General features: G+C 41.6%; 1 pseudogene; it reads right to left on the reverse strand.

Moving 5' to 3' along the window:
• Positions 1-5,038: 5,038 nt before the first annotated feature.
• Positions 5,039-6,214, reverse strand: LOC101838368 (annotated as a pseudogene).
• Positions 6,215-16,270: the final 10,056 nt, after the last annotated feature.

A 16,270-nucleotide genomic window follows, 5' to 3' on the forward strand; every position in this document is an offset into this window, starting at 1 on the left:
ACAGAGCATCCTGTGACTGTGACCTGTGTGTCTCCTTGGCATTTAGCTACTACTGAGTGACCCTTTTGTAGTTCCACATACAAGCTCTGACAATGATGTAGTCATTTCTTGAAGTAGAAATGCCATGAAATCAGAGCAGCTTGGACTGATGGTGCACCAAGTGGATCACCCAGAGCCTCAGTGAAATCTGGGTGACACAGTAATAAAATTTCTTTACATTAACCCACAAACATCTGTGATGTTTCTCATAGTAACACAGTATAGCATATCCTGACACATAAACCTAGTGTGCTGGCTCCTATTTGTCAACTTGACACAAGTTAGCACCATCTGGGGAGACAGAAACTCAGTAGTGGCAATGCTTCCCTCAGATTGGCCTGTGGGGCACATTTTATTGATTAATTATTGATGTGGGTGAGCCCAGCCCACTGATGGCAGTGCAACTCCTGGGCAAATGATCTTGGGCAAAGAAGGAAACAGGCTGAGCAACCCAAAGGGAGCAATCCAGTAAGCAGCACTCTTCTGTGGTCTCTGCATCAGTTCCTGTCTCCAGGTTCCTGCTTGATTTTCTGCCCTGACATCTCTTAGTGATGGACTATTTACCTGGAAGTGTAAGTCAAACAAATCCTTTCCTCCCCTACTTGCTTTTGATCATATTTATCACAGCAACAGAAGCACCTAGCAACTTTTGACCACATCAAACCATAATGAAATGTTCCATGTATTTGTTACATGGCTTTGAATAAGTTTTTAGGCTTTTCCAGAATGAGTCTCACTGTCTTCCTCTGTTGGACAAGGTCACTGATCTCTTCCATGTGTGAGATTCTATATAGCAACAACCCAAACCTATAGGGTACCTGCTTTCAAAAGAGAGTTATTATATGCTTAGACTAAGCATTTCCTCCCAACAATGAGTCTATTTGGCACATTACCTAATTACCTAATTAAGTAGAATTAATTACCTAATTCTCCCTCTGCACAGAAGGGTCAAGATTGCACATTCCCAGTTAATATGCATACATTTTAGGTTTGAGACTGTATTAAAGAGTCATATGACATCTCATTGTATTATAACTGGTCATTCTAGTACCTCCCAGCTTTGAAATGGTCAAATGAGAGCTACTCAGTTTCAGAATCAGGCAGTCTTTCTCAAAGTTGTTGATTATTTATTTACTTCCTTACTTATTATGGTTTTTTGGGGGGAAATCCCCAGCTGCTGTATGAAGACAAGAAGGTAGCATCATCTAAATCAGTGATTTATAGTTCTTCTAAACTGAGAGTCTACTGTTTAAAGATACACTTCTTAAAAACTATCTGAATTGTGTTTCATGTATTTTTAAATGGTACATAAATTATTCACTGTGTTGAAGCATGTTATGTATGCAGGCTGTAGGCAATATTGGGGATATACACGTGTGTGTATCCATATGCATGTACACACACATATGCATATATCTTAACAGTAACCCTTAGGTATCCCCACAGCCTATTCATAACCATCAGTTAGGAGAGCAAACTTAAGAAATCTAATTAAAAAACAAAATGAAAACCCACTGAATTCTATGTTTGGTCCCCATCTCTTTCTCCTTTATAACCAAACTCTTGATTTCTGGAAAGCAGATGATAAAACGCAATTAGGAGCTCAAAAAAATATTGGAGTAAAGAAACAACTGTGAAAAACTACCTGCAGGATTGTGTGTGGAGGAGTGGGGCAATCATGATATAGTCTGTTAGCCCAATACTGGAGCTAAGTCTTCAACAGACATAAGCCACCAGGTCTTTGTCCCATGGCCTGACCCAGTCATTGACTAGGGCCTTTCTGAGTGTGGTGTCTTAGGATCTAGAGCTGGTAACAGAGGAGGCTCCCTGACTACCTCATCACAGTTACACAGTAACTGGAGGAGGGGCTGAGTAATGTTTCCATTTGCCACACCCTGCATTTCCTCCTAATTCCATAAGGCCCATAAGGCAATTTGGCCCACAAAGGTTATGAAGGCAATATTATACTCTACAAATGACACTATGAAGTTTCCTTGAGAAATAGGCTATCTCTGATCCAGATGGAAACATATAATGGGAAGGGGCTCCCAGGCTATGAGACTGTGTTTAGTTTGAGTAGAACCCCTTCTGCAGAGGGAGCCAAGAGCACTTCTGAAATAAGATTAGAGAAGAGCTTGCTGCAGGGGTCTGGTAACAATCTATAATCTATACCATATAGTCTTGGATACTGATGACTCACTATGGTGGAGTCAACTATGCTGAAGGAAACGAAGCAGTAAAAGGCAAGAAAAGACCCAGAGAAGATGGCATGGAGGGAGACGAGCTACCTACCCCAGCCGGAGTCCCTTCTCTTAGCCTAGGCAGAGAGGGTATGTTAAGCACATGGCACACGTAAGAAGCTGGGATGAGTCTAGCTGGTGAGGGATGTCTGGGAAATCTAATCTGAGAGCCAGGCCATATCTTTTTTGTTGTTGTTGTTGTGTTTTTGTTGCTGCTTTTGTTTTGATTTTGTTGCTTTTCGAGACAGTGTTTCTCTGTATAGCCGTGGCCATCCTGGAATTCACTCTGTAGATCAAGATGGCCTTGAACTCAGAGATCCTCCTGCCTCTGCCTCTAAAGTGCTGGGATTAAAAGCATGTATGACCACTGCCAAGCCAAACCAGGTCATGTCTTATTTTCTGATTTCAAACACTGAACCAGTCATTCTCCAAAGATGCATCTTTGGGAAGCTACCACAGTGGTTTCCAAACAGCAGAGGCGAGAACAAACTAAAGGAAACACAGAAGGCAGGCCCATCCCTCGCCCTGCACTCAGCCCTCTTCATTTGTCTTCCGTATCAGAAGTTTACGTAAAACTACACTGAAGAAAGCTTCTTTGGTGAGACCAGATGAACAAATAAATACAGTTCCAATTCACATCTGGACCCGAATAAGAATCTCACAAGAGTTTATGCTTCTAGGAAAGCTACTCAGTATAGAGACAGATAGATGGGAGAGAGAGAGAGAGAGAGAGAGAGAGAGAGAGAGAGGGAGAGAGAGAGAGAGAGAGGATAAATATACATTTAGCAACATACTAATATACGATGGACATTATAACATCTATACATATAGAAAAGGATAAGATGAAAACTAAGCATAATAAAAAGCTCTGGTTCTTTTTCTTCTATCAAAGGAAAATCTTGACTTATCCTTTGTGAATAGCCACTCCTCCATTGGTGAATTCTCATAGCCTATCTTGTGATAAAAAGGATGTTAGTAATGAAGGGATTCCTCACATCATGTACAGTATGAATCCATCTCACCACCTTTTTCCAGCTTCACCTCTAAGATGGTGGTACTCCCCACCCTTACCTGTGAACCGGGGGTGGGGGATGGAGCATAGAGATGGAGTGAATAGATTATCGTTGATTACTAAGCTAGAAAGATAAGGAATAAAGACCTTTCCCCAAAGCATATGGGTTCTTTCCCCAACTTCCTTTTAAACACACATGAAATCCAGTTTACAGATGGGTGAATTTCTAAACTAAATCCAAGTTACTTGCCAGTGTTTGAAATTAACCAGGTGATATTATCTGGCTGACAGTTAATTGAAAAAATACTATACAGTTCAATGTTGAAAAAATAAAATTAAAGCTGTCTGGGAGAAGGAACAGTGAAGGACCTGTCCAAGGGCATCACTCTTAAGCAGGATGAATGGTTATTGAGACGGGCATTTCAAGTTCCCAACGAAAGTGAAGATCGCCAATATCCAGGAAAGAAGGAAGTATGAGACAGAAAGCAGATGTGTTGGTGTCTGCTGTGACTCAGCTTCTATTCTGAATGCTGATAAATAAAGAACAGTTTCCAGGTAAGCTATGTTTGGTTAAGCCCTAAACTCGGACATTAAGTATAGCCCTAAGGTTACCAAAACAGTATCTCGCTAAGCCACAATCATTTCACATGTATTGGAAAGAAAGAAAAAGAAATGAGTTGGAAGCATGACAATAGGGGATGAACACCCATGGGCTTCCCACACAGCTCACAAATGCCCCTTTGCTCTCAGTGCGACAGAGTACTTCTATTTCAACACGATTCCTGCCTCAAGAGACCCGCGTCAGTACTATTTCTCCAATGTGTTTCCCATCTTCCCTCCACTCACATCTTTCTCCCCGGCATTCTTCTTCTACGTTCCCACAGGCCAATCTGTCTTTCCAACGCCACCCCGCATGCATGTACAGACTTGGTCCAAAGCCTCCCTGTGAGCAATATCTTTTTCTGGGGGCAGTAAGCACTGACTCACTACCTCCTTCCTACCGCAGTTTCCAAAACAGTTATTGCACCCTTGTCTCTATGCAGATCTCAGTCGGTCTGGGCCACCATGTATGCAAACAGCTCTGACTGGGAAGTCCCTCCTTGTCTTCCAAACACTCTCTTGTTTTTTAATTGAGAATTTCATACATGTATACATGTATATAATGCAGCATGACCATATTCTCCCCACACACACTATCCTCTCATCTCTTTCCCACTCCAGCTGACTCTCATCTTCCCAACCAGTCCCATCCTTACTTGCTCATCTTTGCTTGTTCGTGCAGGTCTCATGGAGGTGGCCATACTGCTGTATGATGGACAGTGGTCATGCCACACCCAGAAGACCACTTTATAGCACTCCTTCCCATCCTCTGGCTCTTACGAATTTCCCATGGCAAATTCTGCAACATTCTCTGGGCCCTGGAGGGGATGACATGGAAGTTGCATTCAGAGCTGAGTACTCAACAGGTATTGTTATCAGCACTTTAACCAGATGAGTCTCTGAATTAACTATTGTCCACTGGAAGAGGGAGCAGTGTCATTGTGGCTGAAGCAGCATCAGCATTAGTGTATGGGTATAAACACACACATTTAGAAGACAATTTGAGGATGTGTCCACTTAATAGAACATCAGAAGTATATGCTCCCTAGGACCTTCCTAGCCATTGACTTTTGATGGCACTCTTCTAATTCTATTTTTTTCACAAAAGCAGATTTTATTTGAAGCAAAGAGAAGTCTGACCCAAAGGACTACAGTTCCAAGCACTCAAAACATAATTGTTAGTGGCACTACTTGGACTATAAATCTTGCTTCTCTTTGGTTGGAAAAGATACTTGTGTTAAACATTTTACTGGTGGGTAGGAAGAAAGACCAAGAAAGGCTGAAGAAAACCCCTCAGGTACTGACATTGCTCTCCAGAGACGACATCAAACTAACAAATCCTTGTCTGATCTTCAAGGTTCCACCCAGTGCAGAGGGACACACGCCACACTACACCCGCAAGGACAGGTACAAGCCTCTTGGGGTAGAGCAGGCACCTGAAGCTTCAGACTTCTGCGTGGATGGAGTAATCCTTGCGTTTAACACAGCCCATCAAGGCTGTTGTAGCTGCGTAGAGTGGTCATATCCTCCTTGCTCAGCTCAAAGTCAAAGACCTTCATGTTCTCAACAATTTGTGCTGGTGTCACAGACATGGGGGAACAAGATCAGCACCTGAGCTGTAGTTTTATTGTACTTGGTTGCAATTGCCTTAATCTTGGGATCTTCCAGGAGAGAAGGGTCTTCAGGCTTGGCCCAGGCCCTGTCAGGAGAGCCAAGGGGACTGACTATATGCAGTTACCATGATGTCTTTGGAATGGTAATACTCAGTCAGCTTCTCCTGAGTTAGGTACGGGTGGCACTCAATCTGATTAATCACGGCCTTGTATTTTAAACCGGGTTTGTTTAAGATTCTCTCAACCTGAAGAGGGTTGAAGTTGGAGACATCAATCGATTTCACCAAACCTTCATCCACCAACTGTTCCAAGGCCGTCCAAGTGTCCACAAAATCAGTGTCACTGGGAATCACATTTCCTGATGCATCCAGTGGGAAATAATCAGGCCCAGGCTTGAAACCTGTTGGCCAAGGAATAAGGCAGAGGTCCAGGTAGTCCAGCTGCAGGTCGCTGAGTGTCTTCTGGCAAACTCCTTTCACCACGCTCTTGTTGTGGCACGTGGACCACAGCTTGCTGACGATGAAGAGCTCCTGGCCCTTCATCGCCTGCTCCTTGAGCTTCTCCCAAAGGGCCACTCCCACCTCCTTATTCTGGTACACCTGGGACATTGGGTACCCAATGTCAAAGGCAGCCTTCACGACCTTGGGCACCTGCCCAGGCCCAGGGTGGGCAACTTGGCACCGTTGGTGAGCTCCAGATGACTTAGCCATGGCTGCTGCATGCTACACACCAGGACCGGTGACCATTCCTTTTCTAATCCTCTGCAAAAAGCAGAGCTTAAGGAGCCCTTTTGTTCTTTCTTGCATCTTAAACTTTTGGCCAGCAAAGGAAAACTCACTTTTGCCACTCAAGCTCCAAGTTCCTTAGAGAAATGGCATCAAAAAAGATAGCGTACCATGAATTCCATCTTCTCTTTACCATGTAGGCAGGGGAAATATATCTGAAAGACGAGCTGAGACTTTCTCTTAGGTCAGGTAGCTGAGTTCCATTCCTTTCCCTGTGAAAAGAGAAGAGACTTGAATGTGAATAGTGTAAAGGGAGGGAGGAAATTCATATTTTGAATGGAGAGAACATGGAGATAGTCAAACCATCATGATAAATGTAAATAGATGCATGCCTTCTCTCATCAAATCCATTCAAGATCTAAACTTTAAGATCCGACAAAGTAAGGGTCACCAATTTGATGATGGTTCCTTGTAAATGAGGAGGATGCTATCCAGTAAGATCAATCAGGTTATTTCCTTAAATTTTCCTAAATCCTTACCTGTGTTTGTCTTAGTTGGGTCTGGAATCCCCCAGATACTCTTTTCTCTGGGCTGAATCTTCAGTGACCTCCTGGGCTGGTAAATCGATTTCCTGGTAACTCAATGAGCTTGGAATCCTCTCATTGTATCCATGTGTCTCTGTCCACGACCCAGCCTGCTGCCAGTGATTTCCAGTGATAACCCCTGCATGCTCTCAGTTTCCACATCTACTGTGAGCCTTGTGTACTAAGTGGCCCCTGAACATGAATGCAGCAGGGAGCACACTATGTCTTCAACTCTATCAAGGTGGCTATCAGTTCTACCACAGCCTCCCACAAGGAGCACATTGGAAACGTCTTCAGTTGACCACACCTCACGTCTCAGAGGAGTTAATGCTTTCTACTCTTCTGGAGCCAATCCATGGTGAGGTTTGGTGTGGGGACACCAGACCTTGAGCAGAAACCCACTTCCCCTTCAGCCTGGGAGCAGGCAGCTGTATAATGTTTACTGAAAACAATTCAGTGCTATAAAGCTCTTGATAGGGCTCAGATAAGGGCTCACTGAGATACCATGACTTTCACACCCCCTACGGCTAGATGCCTCTTCCTGTTCCCCTGCTGTGTCTCCCCGGATTCTGGGGCCGGAGACTAAATCACCAGCCAGGAGGGTGAGAAGTCTGGAAAGAATTGTATGTAGATGGATGACAGAAGTCCTTAAAAAGGGAAGCTCTTTTTTTCCTGGAGAGACTTCTCTGTCCTAAGCGGACTTGGAATCTCCTCCTAAAGCTGACTTGGGAAGCATAAAGTTTTTCTTAAAGCAACCGACCGGTCTCTGTGTCATCTATCCCGACCACCTCGCTACATTCTCGGATGCAGGCCGCACAGCAGGTGTGACAGTTTGGTTTTTAGAGAAGATGTTCTCTGTAGGATTTAGTAAAGGATTCTTATCTATGCCTATCACAAGGCCACTGAACTAGAATAAGCAGAACAAGAGCACATGGAGCAGTCTATTGTGAACAAAATAGAACAGGTTCATCTGAAACAATGCTTATATAGATGTCACCCAGGTCTCAAAGAATTTGCCTTCCACATGGTTTCTGAATGGTGCCCTGTGGGTCACCTCAGGTCTTCCCAAACATCCAATCTCATATGAAAATGAGCTCCTGATTCTAGACAGTTTCTCAGAGGTATAGGGGCATTCCAAGAGTAACCCTTACATATTGTGTAAGCCCTGTCTAGACAATCACGATGATTGGGTAACCAGAGACAAATCCTTCTTCTGATGCCTTCCTTCTAGAGCACACAAATGAGACAGAGCTTAGAAAATCAAAATATCCAGGATCCTATTCCCCTCCATGTAGCAAGGCATATATCAGATAATACAAAATGTTCATGTTAAATAAGATTGTAGGCTCTTACTCAAACGGATTAATAAATAGACAAATTAATGTCTATCATCATTACCAATATATGTATCTAGCTGGGCAGGAAACTCAAAAATGAATCAAAAGCATTTCCTGGTAAGTTATGAGGGCACATCTATCATACCAGCATTCAAGAGGTAAAGCAGGCAACAGGAGAATCAGTAAAACTTTGGAGTCACCCTGGGCTACATAGTTAATAGAGGCTACTCTGAGCTACAGAGTGAGAACCTGCATCAAGGGGAGGAAGGAAGGGGTGAAGAATTTCATTCATTTACTCAATTAGCATTATTCTGTGGCCATGCAAATCTGTAGATACACATTCATTGAGATCCATACTCTCCTCCCCTCCTTAGGGAGCATAGATCACAGAGCTCTTCTCTAACCCACTCCTCCACAACACACAAAAAAGTAACTTGCATACCATATACCACTGAGCATATCTAGTGATTCAAGTAGAATTCTAGAGAGGATTAATTCACCTCATTCGCCCAGTATGGGTAAGCACCATCCAGAGAAATAAACAGCAGCTAAAGTAAATAAAAATTAAATAAAAAGGCCAGAGAGATGGTTCAGCAGGTAAAGGCACTTGCTGACAAGCCTGGGGACCCATAGGACATAAACGGATGAAGGAGAGAAATGACTCCCACAAGTTATCCTCTGACTTCAACACATGGGTCATGGAACACACACAGACACGCACAGACACACACACACACATACAAATAAATATAATATTTGAAAAAAATTATTGGAATAATTTAGGGGAACTCACAGAGTCAACACTAAACCAGATGAGTGAAGCAGATGTGTGAACATGCAGAGCAATTCAGAGATGTGGGGACAACAGTCAAGATGATGAAGAGCCAAAACATGAAAGTAGCCATGACATATTACAGTCTTGCTCTCCAAACACAGCTCCATTCTTCCCTGTATAACGTGTCTAACTCCTACCCTCTTTTTAAAAGGCAAGTATTGCACATAAGAAAAAGCCTTAGCCCAAAGGGTGTGGTTTTCAGTTGTATAGTTCACGATTTAGCCATGATTTGACCTTCTTCGGCTAATTCTGTCACAGTAAACATACCTTTTCTTTTTACATCTATCTTTTTCTCAATAAATACATGTTTGTATATTTCTTCCAAGAAAAAATTAAAGCTACAATAAAAAAGAATTTTGCCCGCCTGAAATGCCCTAGTTTTCTATGTCACTCTTCTTAAACCGTGGATTAGGATCTTATATGGGGCTATGTAACGGAATGTAGGAGGTTGTGAAAAATCTGGCAAGAGTCAAAGGTTTCTGAACATGTTACAAACAAAAGTTAATTTGAGACTAAACACACTGTGAATTCATGGTGTTTCTGACACTGCTGACCCATGGTGCATCCTGTGACTTCTCTTGGTTCTGAACATCCAACGTGCACACCTTACAATGTGTAGGCCATCCCATCACATAATGTCAACAAGCACAGCCTGAAGAGCTCTGGCACAGATTCAAGATGTTAGTATGTGATGAATGCAGGCTTCTTCTAGTATCAGTCTCTGCTCTTATAGAAATGTAATGGTTTAGTTATGAAAAACAAAGACTTCATACTGTCCTGCCATTATTCCTCAGCATATAATACCAGATCCATATAATTGAATTTGGATGTTTGGTTTCTTAAGAAGTTTGGTTTGAGTCTTTGACTTGAGACTTATTTTATAAAAAAGAATCATTACTGTAGAAGAGAAGAGAAGATTATTCTGGTTATGCAGATCCTTCAGATGATTTATCAGATTTGTCTGTATGTGGAAGTTAATTTTACTCATGGTTATTTATCTCTACCCTTAACTAGGGGTGTGTGTGTGTGTGTGTGTGTGTGTGTGTGTGTGTGTGTGTGTGTGTGTGTGTTTGGGAGAATATTAACTTAATGAGCTGTTTTGTTGGCTGTCCAGCCATCACTTGGATTCTGCAATCTTCAGCAAGTTTTTATAAGATGAGAGAATCAAACATCACCTGTCTTTTGTCTTCATCTCCTTTGCTTCACGCCCAGCTACCAGTACACAGATGGACACAAGAGCTTTCTTGGTGTGAGCTCCCAGAAACAGGCAGCAGCTAGGTATACTTCTCCCCCTGGTTATGTGAGGCAGGACTTTGCCTCCCAGAGGCAGAAGAGACAAGTTAGAGAAATAATTGGGACCTACTGTGAGAGTTTCGAGGTTTTATAATGCTGGCATTTAATGCTGAAGAGATGAGATTCTTCGCTGATGGTATGGTATTTGTAAATTGTGAAAGATTAGGAGCATTGCTTTGTATATTTAAAAAGCCTGATTAATGTGCCAAAGGGGACAGTAGTATACTGTCCAGTGTAGACTTTAGGCACTAATTATCTGATACTTCAGTTAGACGTAAGGAATGATGCTGACATAGTGTGATTTATATGGGTGGATTCTTACTGTCTGCATATTTGGAATCCTTAACTTGTTTAAAGAAATGATAGAGGTTTTGAATGACCGACAGTCTTGAAAGTGGATTTGAAAACTTTTCTTAGTCTTCATGATGCTATTCCCTGCTTGATGTCAGTGGTTCAGATGCTCTTGATCTTGAGGTGGTGGCTTCTCAAAGATTTCTTATATTTTATTCTCTTTGGGTGTGAATTATCATTTTAGAGTTTTGATGTTTGTACCCAAACAGGGGTTGAGGAAATCTTGGAAACAGCAATAACTTATTTTGCTGTAGCTGTCAGAAGCTCAGCTGGTGACCCCTGAAGGGCAGTGGCTTTCCTGCTGTAAATCCCAGCCACCACAGACTTTATATGGGAAACTGGTCCCTTCTAGAGAACAGTCCAGAATTGATCAAAGGAAGTTCTTCCACGCTGAATACCCTTCAGTATGCTTCATTGATGTCTTATAATCTGTTTCCTTTGGGTAAATTTGGGGTGTCCGTGTATATTGAGTTCCAGGCTCTAGAGGAGGCATGAGAAATAGGAAAGTCTTATTTTTGAAAATGGGTACCATTCACTCTTTGAGACATAGAAATAAATCTAATGGTAAGAATACAAATTTATCGGCACAAGAAATAACTGATTTTTTCCTTAGTGTGCAGATATAGTTTTACTGGCAATAATTAGTGTTAGGTTTCTATCAGTACGTGAATTACAGTATAAATTCCACTCCCCAGTTTGATTCCCTCCTTGGTGGGCTTGTTTATTGGGAAGAATACTCCTCAAAGACAGAGAGATGTTCATAATAGCTTATTTTTTTGGTTTTAATATTTGTAAATGAGGTAATATAATATCTTTTGACCAAACATGGAAAAGTGACTCATTGAAAAATTTTTACAGCTTTGGCTGTAATCATTTTTGAAGAGATGGTATTTTATGTGCCTCCAGTGTTTGGAAAAGAATTAGTCAAAAGGAATTCAAATAATTTAAATATCGACAAATTAATATCCAAATAACATACTTGTGTGATTTTCCTAATAACCTGGGGTGGGGTGGGAATTACAATGTGCAAATAAAGTGATCCTTGTATTCATTTTGAATCATACACATTGTTACTTTAATATATGTATAAAGTACTACTGCTTGTAAAGCTGCTGTTTGCTTAAGAAATTATCATGTATTTTCTGTATACTGTGCCAACAGATTAGAACATTAATTTAATTCGCGGAAAGCTTATCTTTTTATTTACATTTTTTCTGTGGAATATTTTCTCTGCAAACATCTTTCCTTCTCCCTTGCCCCTTTCAACCTTTGTACACATCATAGATTCTGCAGAATCTAAAACTGAACCCTGGTTAATGATAACAATTAGACTTGGTTGGCACATCACACCTTAAAAAGATTTGTGTTGTTTTGTAATTTAATTTCTAAATATACCACCTCAATTTATAATTTAATGTCCTAATTGTAATTATCTAATAAAAACTAGCAAAATTATTGGATTATACCAAAAAATTTAAATAAAATAAAAAGAATCATTAATTTTGATTGGGACTAGGATAAGATCTTCAACAATTTCTAAAATGACTTTTGTGCATTTTTCTGCCAGTTTATACTACACATTTACAGAGCTACATTCTCAGCATCTGTGGTTATACAATCAAAATATCAATCAGCTATGAAGAACATTGATACTGTTCTATATCCTGCAGCATCAAATTTCATCCAAGATGTAATTCTTTACGCAAAAATAAGCAAACATGTCCATCTCATTAGCATGCAAATTTTCATTCATCTTTAGTAAATGGAAAAATTTTAGACCTATGAAATAATTGCTTTTAAAATAAATTTCTTTATGATTTACTGTCAATAAATTATTTATATACCTGTACACCTCAGCTTACACAAAAATTGCTTGGGCTAAAAGATGTCACAAGTGGAAAACAGTTGAAATTCCCTGCTCTATTGGATGGTCAAAACTCTCAGAACATCAAGGGTAAGGGAGGCAGACAAGCAAGATAAATCAACCTGACATCTTGTATTTTCTTGGTGAGTCAACTGAGTCTTCTCCTAACAAGTGAACACTCCAATGGGTTATCTGATGCCCAGGCCTTAAGTACAGCAAATGTGTATTTCTAATAAGCAAGAACCAGGTCAGGAAGGGGTCTGTAGTCAAAGGGGAGGTTGACAGGTGGTTGAGAAAGGAGCACAATAGGTAGATACCAGGAAAAGTCCCAGCAGCTGTCTGCTGGTTAGTAAGTTCAAAACACCATCAAAGAAACCACACAGATGATGATGCAAGCATTGGGCTGAGGTCAGAGGACCAAGCTGGGCTTTCGCCTGGAGCTATGACTTCTGCTGACAGTGACCTTTTGATAGGGAAACAAGAATGGTCTTTCTACATTTCATAGAACCCAGAACACCCAATTTTTAAAGCTCTGAGTCCTCACCCACAAATAAAACTCAGGCAGAAGCTATGTTTTAAAGTGAGCCTTTAAAACAATAAGGTGGGGGGGGGGAGAAGGCTGAGTTTTGTGTGAATCCAACTCTTCCATTAACTAGTGGTGTGTCAGTGGACAAGCCAAATTTCTCAGGCCTCAATGTCCTTCCAAAAACTGAGAAGGTGGGGTTACATATTTCTGGAGGATTTTGAGCTTTGTAAATGCTCAGATCATGAGCACACAGGAATATTTGCATGTACACACATCAGATGATGCTGCATCTACAGTAAGAGAAAAGTTACAGAAACAATGGCCACAGCCTCTGTCTTCTTCTTAAGCTATCTCTGAGAAGGGAACACCTCCCCAGAAACCACAACTGTTGAAACTACTCCAAGGAGCTGACGCCTAATTCTTATTTCCTAAACTCCTGCCTATGGAGTCCAGCAGAACAGATAATGGGGGTACTTCCCCAAGATTCCAACCACAAACTGAAAAGGGGAAAACCACACTACTCAAGACCTCTGAAGCAGAAGGTAACTGTGGCCAGAAACAAGAAGCCTGCCTGTGGCTGGTGGGTTCTCAGTTCTGGCTTGGGGATGTGTGGGGTTGCCCAGCAAGGATTTCCAATTTTCCCAGGATAAACCACACTAGCTCTGATGAAATCTTGGCTGTGGCTAGCTTCCCTTCTGTTCACACCCTTCTTCCCAAGACTACATTCCATCAACAAGTGAGCTTTTCATAAATCACTTAAAAAATTTCCCAATCTAAGTTCTAAGTGCCATACAATTTTCAAATCCTTTGCTGAGTGACCCTCTGGGCATCTATGTACCAGGTTATGTGCAATAGGCTTGAACCCCATGCTAAGAGATGCAGGAGAAGAACATGAGGGATCAGGAATATTGAGTCAGGAAAATAGAGAAGAGCAAGAAAAGAGACACCTTAATAGAGGGAGCCATTATAGGTTTAAAGAGAAATCCAGCACTAGGAAAATGTCTAGAGATCCACAAGGATGACCCCAAGTAAGAATCTAAGCAATAGTGGAGAGGCTACCTTAAATGTTCTTCCTCTATAATGATGACTACCTTAAATGCCATCCTAGAGAATTCATCCAGTAGCTGGTGGAAGCAGAAGCAGAGATCCACAGCTAAGCACTGAATCAAATTCTTGGAATTCAGTTGTAGAGAGGAAGGAGTGATGAGCAAAGGGGCCAAGACCATGCTGGAGAAACCCACAGAAACAGCTGACCTGAGCAGGTGGGAGCTCAAGGACCCTAGTCTGATAGCTGGGAAATCAGCATAGGACTGAACCAGGCCCATTGAACATGGGTGTCAGTTAGGAGGCCTGGACAGTCTATGGGGCCTCTGGCAGTGGAACCAGTATTTATTCTTAGTGTACAAATGGGCTTTGGGAGCCCGTTCCCTATGGAGGAACACTCTCTCAGCCTAGATACATGGGGGAGGGCGTAGGCCCTGCCCCAAATGATGTGACAGACTTTGATGATCCCCATGAGAGGACTCACCCTCCCTGGGGAGTGGATGGGGGTGAGATGTGGAGGTCAGTGGGGGGGGCATGGGAGGCTGGGAGAGAGAGGGAACTGGGATTGATATGCAAAATAAGAAAGTTTCTAATTTAAATAAAAATGTATTAAAAAGATGACACAATCTTATAACCTAAAAAAAAAGAAAGAAAAGAAAAGAAACCCCATGCTAAACAAGACTGAAAATGATCAACCCCTAAAGAAATTCAGTCTAATATTGGAGACTAAAAACATACAAATAGAAGCAAATGCAACTATTAACTCTAATGGAGAGGATATAAAAAGAAATAAGACACGCTGTTGATAGAGAATAAAAAGGTAGGTGCAAAGGGAAACATTCTTGTGTGGTGATTAGAAAAAGTTTGCCCATGGTCCCTGACACTGAAGCTGAGACCTGAGGATGGCCAGGAGCCGGCTTTACAAATGAGGCTGGGGCAGTTGCAGCATCCAGAGTGCCTGTTTGTGGAGAAGAGGAGGCAGCCGGTTTCCTAGATGAGGGAAGACAGGTTTGTAGGAAGTGCAAGAGAATCCAGGAGCTGAACAAAGTCCTCTCTCAGTGAAACGAAAGAGGGGAATGAGAGAGGCAAACCTGACGAACCTAAGATCACACAAAGAGTAGTGGAAACCTAGTGTTCTCCAGTAAACATTTTCCTCCTGCATTCAATAGGAAAGCATTAAGCATTTCAAACATGGGAGCAACATAATCTTATTTTTATTTTCGATTTATTTTATGGACAATAAACTAAAAATTGGAATAAGTGTGGAAACAAAAAGTTTGGGTAGAGAATTAGTGTGTAAGTCAGGGAAAATTTGGTGGAGGCTTGGACAGGTTGATGTCTTAGTGTTCTATTGCTGTGAAGAGACACCATGACAAAGGCTACTCTTATGACAGTGATAATGGGGCCTTGCTTACACTTTCAGAGATTTAGTTCATTGAAATGGTAATGGTGGGGAGCATGGCAACACACAGGCAGACATGCTGCTGGACAAGTAGCTGAGAGTTCTACATCTGGATCCCCAGGCAACAGAAGAGAGCCAGCAAGGCCACACCTCCTAAACCTTGATGACTAAGCATGCAAATACATAATCTTATGGAAGTCATTGTTATTCAAATCTATGATGATATCTTGCTTGTACAAAAAAAAAACCTGTCTGAAGGTCAAAGAATGGAGTTTGCCACTAGCTAACCATAGAGGCCTGTCACCACATATCCCCAAGACAAGGCGGTCTAGTCCCTTAGAATATCCTGGTTCACAGAAATGTCTGTCAGATATGCTCTGACCTTCAGACAGGCTTTATTTGTACAAGCAAGATATCACCACACAAACCACCACAGTTAGTGAGTCTCAGTTTTCCAGGAGAGCTTGACAATGTCTGGAGGCAAATAATAATAATAATAATTAATAATAATAAACAAAAATTGAGGGACATAGCTGGCAGGTGCTATTGGCATTTACTATGGAGAGACTCCCAAATAATTAACTAACCAAAATGCCATCATGTTAAGGTTGAAGCAATCTGGACTGAAGAATGACAGAAGAAATGGAAGGAACAGTGAATTCAAATGCACTGGGAGGCTGAAATGGTCAGGAAATGCAGAGAGCTTAAGTGAGAACAGTAGGGTAGGGGGACAAACAAAGGCTGATGTTCTGATTTCTGTTTTGAGAAATGGCAGGAAAGCAGGACCACACCCTCATTTGCCATC

This window comes from Mesocricetus auratus, unplaced genomic scaffold (genome assembly GCF_017639785.1).
Source record: "Mesocricetus auratus isolate SY011 unplaced genomic scaffold, BCM_Maur_2.0 Super-Scaffold_100004, whole genome shotgun sequence".
In the NCBI taxonomy this organism is placed as follows: Eukaryota; Metazoa; Chordata; class Mammalia; order Rodentia; family Cricetidae; genus Mesocricetus; species Mesocricetus auratus.